Source organism: Sycon ciliatum, chromosome 1 (genome assembly GCF_964019385.1).
Source record: "Sycon ciliatum chromosome 1, ocSycCili1.1, whole genome shotgun sequence".
NCBI classification, from domain to species: domain Eukaryota; kingdom Metazoa; phylum Porifera; class Calcarea; order Leucosolenida; family Sycettidae; genus Sycon; species Sycon ciliatum.
The window spans coordinates 68,671,499-68,681,167 of NC_088643.1; positions in this window are offsets into that span (position 1 = coordinate 68,671,499).

The following is a 9,669-nucleotide window of genomic DNA, read 5'->3' on the forward strand; positions in this document are numbered from 1 at the left end:
AGCACTGGCCAAGCCGCTGACACGTCTCTGGGTTGTGCCGAATTCGCTGCCTACATACATACATACATAGCTGTTACGGCAGCCCGTCACACTCACGGTTTCGGCCGCTAAGCCTGTCCCACGTGCAGTGATGTATGGTTTTCTTCGCTGCATTTGCAGGTAACTGGTTAGTGACTGTGTGTTATATACATGTACATGTACATGTATGGGTCAATCGTCGCTATCGCCAGTATCGGTGCTGTACCACAGAAGATAGGCCGCGTGCGGATGAGTTAAATTAACCATGGGAAAGCTTCACTAGGTGGCATGTCTATAGTACCAGTAATATACCCTTTCTCTCTCTCTGTATAGCGTGTACTGTCGCGTATAAGGCCAACTACCGTTATGCAATGTAGGTTATCTTGGCGCGGAGGGCTCATGAAGGTTTCTATTGCCAGTAATAATGCCAGTGTTAGTGACAATAGCGAGGCGATGACAAGCATACACTGTATGTGGCTAGTACACCTGCGAAACCTTGACCCTCGATTGCTCTGCTGGCGTCGCCATTTCCGGTGATGCGCCTGGAGGCGGGAGAGCCCCGTGGCGACTCGTGATTGTGCCCCGTCATGCTGGAAGTCATAGTTACCACGATCCTCACAGCTGTGCTAGGGCAGTAGGGGTCACAGACACAGGTGGATGAGAAGCCCTGAGACAAAGAGTTCAGCCAACTACAGAGCTTGCACCATCAGGGCTTGTACTGGTAATAGTGTATGATAGTACTAGTAGTACTAGTAGTAGTGCGCTACCTGGATGGCCTCGATTGTACATTGTACATTTGAGGCTGCATGTTGCTGCAGTAACCTCATTCAGAGCGCGGCGCAATATGCCCTTCTTTCACTTTCAATCTCGTGTGCACCACATGCTTCGTGGCGGTAGATGCGCGCGTGTGCAGCAAACTGGCCATCAGGGGTTTCTGCCGCGGCTGCTCGTTCTGAGGCACTGCTTGATGAGCCTGCAGTGCTGAACCTGTCGTATTCTGCTTTCAAGGAGGATCACATCCAGTCAAGCGTGTACTGAAGACATCGGCTATGTTTAGAGTCTGGAGTTGGTCTTATGTGCCCAGTTCCCCAATGCTCTATCCAACCATCACGCTCACGGAAGCCGTGTTGGCTGCGGAGAATAGCAACGCGGCAGGGTAATTCTGAGGATAGCCACATTTGTCAACTACCTACACTGGATCACCCGCCGTAACATCATTCAAGTCATATTATGTGGACACGGTACAGGAGTGGATAGGTACTTGGACATGCATCAGAGGGCATGGCCATGTTTTAATGTATTGCACTGAATGTACTGCGCCAATCTCTAAGCCTTGCTATAGCCTCCAGCCACCTACAGTGTACACGCGTATGCACCCACATAATCGTATGAAATGAATCCAGAATAGCACTCGCTTACCAGACAGAAACATGCTGATCATTGCCTCAACTAACGTTAGTCCCATCGCAACCGTCACAATACACTTCTATGCAGTTCTATGCTATAACGTTCCGAACAGTGCTCGTATAGTATAGGTTCACGCTGCGCGTTCTGCTGATATTGCTACTCGCACAGCACCGCTACAGCACACATCGCCTGCCAAAGTCGAACATCGACAAATACGGTGAAAGCGTGCGTACCCGGAACATAGCTACAGGACTTGATGATCAGAAGATGGCCACTCCAGGAGATACACAGCTCGCCATTTCCTGGTGGCCGGCTCGATTCACAATATGCTAGCTGTAGCTCCTGAACGTCACCCAGTAGCCAGTACCCAGTAGCCAGTGGGGATTGTGACGCTATGACCTAGCTAGCAAGTGGCTTTTTATGTAATGATTATGTAGACCTACGCGCCTGTGTGTGTGTGTGTGTGTGTGTGTGTGTGTGTGTGTGTGTGTGCGCGCGCGCGCGCGCGCGCGCGTTTCGTGTATGGACTTAGGCGTATCATGGACTGAGAGGTCTGTCATTCTACCCATGTCCGTATACGGACAGTATAGAACTTAGAATTCTTCCTCTGGTCACAGAGTGTGCAATACCCGCCTGATCTCGCCGAAGTGGAATTATACAGACAGCAGAACGAGGTGTTTAGCGCCAACTCAGATTTTCACAGAATATCAGTAATCCTCAGGCAACAATGCCATCACGTCCAGGCTGATCCAGTGGGTTACTGGCGCTATCCATTGTCCACTGGGGGGGGGGGGGGGGGGGCAGCGAACTCTGCATTATACAGAGAGTACTTTCGAAGACAAAGGCTAGCACGCAAACAGTTGATCACTGAGCGCATAAAGCGGACTAATCCTCTGTCTGCTGGAGGCGAGACGAAGCGCTGTCGCTACCGCCCAGCCACCCGAGGCTCTACGCCAAATCCGACCATATCAGAAGTTCACTAAATGCATTCGCCAGGTGCCCTACCAGCAACTTCTCAAAGACTTCGAGTTGGGGCGTCGCATCAGTGTAGTGCGTGGTTTAACCCCTCCATCTCTTTTTGGAAGAAAACATATTTTGCTCAAATCAGCTGCGAGTGCAGAGTGCCCCAACTTGCTTCTTGTTATGGGTATAATTTCGAAGAGCTAGCTGAGCAAATCTCTCGTCGTAGTTCATCATTTGTAGTTTCGTAAATATTTCGTCTTGTTTGAGAAACGGTTCGTAAGAGATTGTTTGCTAGTACACGTATTTCGAACTGGAGGCGGGGAACTCTACAGCAGGGATTACTCTCGAAGACAAAGGCTAGCACGCAAACAGTTGATCACTCAGCCTGTGAAGCGGTCTAATCCCTTTGCCCGCTGGAGGTGAGACGAAGCGCTACCGCTACCTAAGGCTCTACGCCAAATGACCATATCTGACCATATCAGACGTTTCTGTAAACACATTCGCCAAGTGCCCTACCAGCAACGTCTCAAAGACTTCAATTTAAAGCGGGGCGTCGCATCAGTGGAGTTCGTGTTAAAGGGGAAGTTAAGGCAAAAATCAAAATTTCACCAGTTGTAGTCTTCGGGGTGCTGAGTCGAATGGTCTTGGTCCGAGAAAGCTGAGACGCTCCCTTCCTACTTGAATCCCAATCGAACTCGCGCACTTCCACCGAAACTGGGTGACTGCGCCCTACGAGATGGGGATTTGTATGCAAAATGTCACTAAAAGCGCCATTTCGTTCTTATAAAAGCACGGATGACCGCGATTGGCCCATATGTTGTAGTCTTTTGGACGCTGAGTCGACTGGTTTTGGTCCGAAAAGGCTGCGATGCAGCGTTCCTCCTTTATTCCCAATCGAACATGGTTGAAGAAGCGGTCACGTGCTCCTGGGTGCCAAAATCACCTGGTCACCACGCCAGCAGGCGACAACTTTCACACCAAGGTTCAACTCGAGTGACAGGACTGCACCCAAAAAAGGTCAAAACAGGCTGTAAGTTGTACCCTGCAGGCACGGTGACCAGCTGACTGGTGTACGCAGGAGCACGTGACCGCTTGTTCAACCATGTTCGATTGGGAATTAGGGGCGAACGCTGCATCGCAGCCTTTTCGGACCAAAACCAGTCGACTCAGCGTCCAAAAGACTACAACATATTTGGTTGGTTGGTTTTTATTTCACTTCGCACATTCAAACGGGATGACGACCCAATAAAATGACGGCGAAGGCTTAGCCTAGAAGTGGCTATGGAAGAACATAGTAAAAGCTATGGAAGCACATAGTAAGAGAATAGGATACTAATAACTGCGGGTAATATGGGCCAATCGCGGTCATCCGTGCTTTTATAAGAACGAAATGGCGCTTTTAGTGACATTTTGCATACAAATCCCCATCTCGTAGGGCGCAGTCACCCAGTTTCGGTGGAAGTGCGCGAGTTCGATTGGGATTCAAGTAGGAAGGGAGCGTCTCAGCTTTCTCGGACCAAGACCATTCGACTCAGCACCCCGATGACTACAACTGGTGAAATTTTAATTTTTGCCTTAACTTCCCCTTTAAACTCTCTCTTTTTTTTGTAGCAAAAATATGTTGCTCTATTCAGTTGCGGGTGCAGTGCTTCAACTTACTTCTTGTTTTGGATACAAGTATAATTTTGAAGAGCTAGCTGAGCAAATCTATCGTCAGTTCATCATTGTCAGTTAGTACTAATTTCGTAGATATTTTGTCTTATTATAGATATTTCGTCTGGTATGAAAATAGGTTCGTAAGAGATTGTTCGCAAGTATGTCCACTGGAGGCGGAGAACTCTAGTAGACTACAGAGAGTACTTTCGCACGCAAACAAGTGCCTCCAACTGAGCCTGTAAAGCGGTCTGTTCCCAGTTCTTCTGCTGGAGGCGAGAAGAAGCGCCGCAAGTTCCGCTGCCACCCAGCCCCTGAGATTCGACGGCAAATACGACGATATCAGAAGTTCACTAAACGAATTCGCCAATTGCCCTACCAGCAACTTCGTAAAGACTTCGAGTTGGGGCGTTAGAAGCCACCACAACAAATCAAAAGAAGATTTTGTCTCTGCAAAGCTTGGCACCATTTGATGCAAAATTGCTTACTTTTCAGTTGCTCGAAAAATGGTTCGTATCAAAGTGCCTGCTCATTACGCTGCTGAAGCGCACAGGAACATCGTCAAGAAGTGCATCAGTGCAGGCAAGAAGAGGTGGCTCGACAATTAATCCGAACCAAAGCCTGTGAAGCCGATTGAGCGTATGGCAACCGGAGGAAAGGCTCCCCGGAACCCTGAGTTTTAGAATGAATTTTGACCGTAAGCCGTGACAATCCCGAGCCGCTGGTGTTTCGAAGAAGAAGAAGGCCCTGCGCTACCGATCAGTACCTGAAGTTCTCCGACAAATCCGTCCTTGCCCTTAGCCGAAGTCAACTAACGACAATCGCAAGCTGGCATTCCGCTTGTTTCTTGCCCATGGCTCAAACAGCTTCCCAGACTTCAGTTTGGATGCCTTGGGGAGCAACCTCCTGCGTGAAATCCACTTCTTGACGAACGGTTCCTGTGCACTTCGTCTCCAGTGTAATGGAGATCTACAGAGAAACACAATGCTTCACTGCCTAGCGCCTGTGCACATGCTAGCCACTGTCATAGATCTACATGTACCGTTACCGTGGTTACCTGTGTGATGAAACTCATTCATGATTGTAACAACATTACACGGGTACGGTATAGATGCACAAGAGACTCAACTTCCCAGTTTGATTCCTTGTGCACGTGGCTTTTAAAAATGCCAGTTGTTGACTGGTTGGTGTAGGAGTAATATGCACGAAATCTACGGAAGCGTCGCGCCAACAGCATGTCATGGGGAACCGGAGGAAAGGCTCCACGGAACATGTAGTGTTTTGGCGAGCTTGATCGTAAGAGACTATCCCGAGCCGCTGGTGGCTGGAAGAAGAAGGCCCTGCGCTACGTACCAAGCTATATTGATTGTCCTCGTTGTTCTGTACTAAGCTATAATATATAAAAAAGCGGCGAAGTGACAATAAGGATCGCAATAAAGTTAAACAGAACCAGCTGAAACGACATTATACGGAGAAAATTATTGAGTTTGTCACGAAACATTCTAGAGAAAGTGGTGCCGGTGATACTGATGAACAAAGAAAGAACTAAGAAGGAAATGTATTGCGAAAAGCAATACTAGGAACGGTGAAAATTGACTCAAACTAGCTTTCGCACAACGCTCATAAGGAAGCATCGTTGAACTGACTAACAAATTCCAACACCAAGACCATTACAGAGGATGCATACAGTAAGATCGGGCGCCGAAGAACACCTCGCCGAAGAACACCCAGGCTGGAAAACCGGCAAAATTTAAGAACAGTCCAGGCTAGAATTATCAGATTTAAGAACACTTTTAAAATTTGGAATTTCCAAGTTGCGAATTTACACGTAGATCTACATTGTACATGTATCATGTGTATGGGAGGTGAGTGCATGTCATGTACACGTGTAAACAGTAACTGCTACATGTGCAGTCATTCCCATTTACGACACCCACTAGTTTAGAAGTACTACATTGCACTACATGTACATGACAAACGTCATGACGTCACTCGACTCGCCGCGCGCGCGTGTGAATAAGAACGGTCTGGCTAGAATCAAAATTTTAAGAACTAACGGTTACTTTCCTAGGCTGCGCTCGAGCCCCTGCGTTCTTCGGCGCCCGATCTTACTGTAGTGCATATGAGCGCATATGGCAGGATGTATAGCCTCTGGCTGAGGCGTGGGAAGGTCAGTGAGCAGAGGCGCATCCGACTGTATAATGCCCTGGTTCTGCCTTTTCTTTTGTATAACTGCGGCGCATGGGGGCTCACGGCAGCACAAGCAGAATCACTTTTAAAACGTATTCCACCGGAAGCGGCTCATTGGCATAGTCTACCCAGCCAGGATATCAAATACTGAGCTGTATGAGAGGTGCAACACGGAACCACTATCTGACATCGTGGACAGGAGAAGATGGCAGCTAACCGGCCATATTCTCCGTATGGACAGGGATGCGCCGCCATGGATCGCGCTGACGGGCTATTTTGCAGGAGATGCCAAGGCTGGGCGTGGACGTCCAAGGACATCCATTGCGACGCGCATCACAAGCGACTTACAGAGAAGGAACATCGACTTGAAGCGCAGCAATCAGCTGGAGAATGTGAGGGCCATCGCTCTGGACAAGCCTACATGGAGAAATCTGGCCGACAATTCATGATCTGACGTCACAGGTCATCATCAGTGCACCGTATTGTTCATAATTATCTTGATAATGGAATTTGATCATAGGAGATAGGACAGAAGCGGAACGTATAATTATATCCACATAAGGCCAAAACAAATAATGACCTTGTTTCCGGTCGCCCGACCGGGCCACTTTTTCCCAAATTCTGAAACTTTTTTTGGTCCCAAATGTATACAAACGGTGGCAATGCCATGTGTGCAAGTGCACTCGACGAGTCATAACTCAGTCAAATCTCAACCAAATTCCACAATCGAAACACCTACAAGGTAGCAGAGATTCTCAGCTGTCGGCTCGAAAACCTCCGGGGTCGATACGAGCTAGAATAACGGAGCTGGAAGGACTCGAACTGTTTGCTTGATTTCTCAGGATGTACGAAAACAGAAATACACCACATGCTGGACAACAACAGTGAGTCAGTCACTTTGACATTGATCCTTGCCATGATATATGTACAATGTACATGTGTAGGTGCTCTTGTCCATCAATACCACAACGATTGAGGAACCAAAAAAAGTATCCAAAAAAAGTTTCATTCCGGCCGACCGAGTCTCCTTTTTGAGGGGTTGCCGACCGGAAACAAGCCTATTTTTTGTTTTGGCCTATAATTATTACGCGTGCTGTGGTATTATTATTATTATTATCAGAGTCAAGTGAGAGTTCAAGTCGGCAGGAAAATCACGAGCTCCCACATAAGGAGTGACACATAGTCTAGGGTTGCTCATGGATTCTCCGATATGGTTATCAGGATTATGCTGGTCTTTCTTCGCTCGAACAATTTGATGCGTGCAACCATTCCATAGCATCAAGTATCACAAGACGCACTCAGTTTTAGTCACATGCAGTGTGCATGATGCTTTGCGTGGAAGCTATTATTCAGTTGTTTCATGCCACCATGCACTGCACTCATTTCACATTTATCGTAATAATCGACATAATTATGTTCTGAACAAATATGTTCTCTTGTCTAGCATCAGCAATATAGAATGGTTGCCGCACAGTTTGTCCTCCTCGTTGCGATGTTATCACAACCATTTAAAGTTTTTATTGGATTGGGAGGACTTCAAAATTCAAAGGATCAGTCGGAGAGTGATCTACCTGAAAAGAGAAAAAAAATGCCACACCCACGAGGACTCGAAACCGCAACCTTGCTTGTTATGAGCAATGTTCTAACCATGTGAGCTATGGGGCCAGGCCAAATCTACAAGACTAAGTAGAAGGCACTGACAAGTTTTTCACTCCAACGGCAGCTCACAACACGTGCCACACATACTACCACGCTCGGAAGCAAGCTTATGCTGAGCCGCATGTGCCGCACCCTCACCGCCCACAAACCTCTCCTTCAGCTGTGGCTGGGATGCCCGAGCTGCAGTGCGGACTTGGCGTTTGGCGATCTTGGTAGCGTCTACCAAACCAGCTAGCGAGGGAATTGACTTCACAATCCTATCCCTGAGCTCGTGAGAATAAAGAACTCAGAGCTCATTAGCAACAACTCGGGAGTGGGCATAGTGGTGAGACTGCGCGGTGTGAATTGCGATACCCAAGCCGCCATCCCGACACACGAAAGAGAGCATAAGCCGCCACAGGACGGAGGGAGGCGACCAGTGAGGGATGGGATGAGGCGCTCCCTGATGACGGCTTCCAGACCACCAAACTCCTCAGATGATAATCTTCAAGGTCGGGGACAAGAAGGACCACTTGCCTTTCAGACCATGGACAAAATGCGGAGTAGGCGGCCTGGGGTTGTGTCTAGGCAAACTAAGATAACCGTGACACCTGACGTGTCCAGTTGCATGGTGACCTTTGATTCAACGAAATTTCTGACAAACTCTGGGTTGCCCAAAAGCCGCTCCCAGGTGACGACAGCCATCTCTGAAAATCTGGACACCAGTCCCAGCAAAGCGTGCAATTGCCTCATCATATGCACGCTCCTTCACTAGCAGCTAGGGTTTGCTAGCGTTGATGTGGTAGCCATACGCTTCTCCTTGTTTGGTTAGTCCATCCCTCCAGGTGCGGAGGGCTCGAAGTCTTCCACTGCCGGAAGAGTTATCCGCGTACCACACTTGGGTGATGTCGGGTGAGCTGACTGCCTAGACCAAGGGTATGATGCCGTGGGCGTACATCAGCATCGCCACCGGATCACCCTGGGTAGTGCCATCACAAGATAACAGGCATCCAACATCCACAAAGAGCTTGGCCAGATGGCGGTAAGTATTGATGATAGCGGGGGCCAAGAATGGGCAAAGGTGGCGAATGTTCCTTACGCAAACCTGTCGGTTGAGTCGATTAAACGCGTTCGAGGCGCCAGCCAATAGCACACAATCCACCTCGTCATCGTCGAATACATCATGCATGCAGCATGGCATAGATGGCCGCTTCGATACAGCACTCTTGTCCAGCGGGGAGTTGTTGTGTGCAGCAGCCTCCTGGATCTGATTTCCCATTACCGATAGTATGGCTTTGGCCACGATCCTTCTGACGACTTCCCCAATACCGTTGGGGCACACCCCTGGCTGTTTATCCAGCTGGATCAGGCGGCAGGCAGTGAGCGCTATGATCGCCATGGCACATAACAACGATACTTGCGAAGTCATGTAAAGTGTACGCTATAAAAGAAGACAGTGATCAGCATCCTGGAAAGCGCTTTGCTGCGGTTCCAGGCATTTATCTACATGTACAAAGTCATGTACATTCAGCACAATGACTTATCGGTTACTCAATCTGCGGACCAAACTGTTTCGTCCTTTGTGGACTCATCAGCGCAGCACAGAGAAAATCAGGCCGAAACTGATAGCAATGAAAAATAAATTTTCCAAAGCCAGAATTAGACCAGGCCCCAACAAACTTGCCAGAGTGCTCAAACCTACTAGCATCGGTTGTAAATCTACATGACTTATCGGTTATCAGTGACTTGTCACAAACTGCCCACAACACGGGACTAATGACAAATCAGATTTCATGAGAA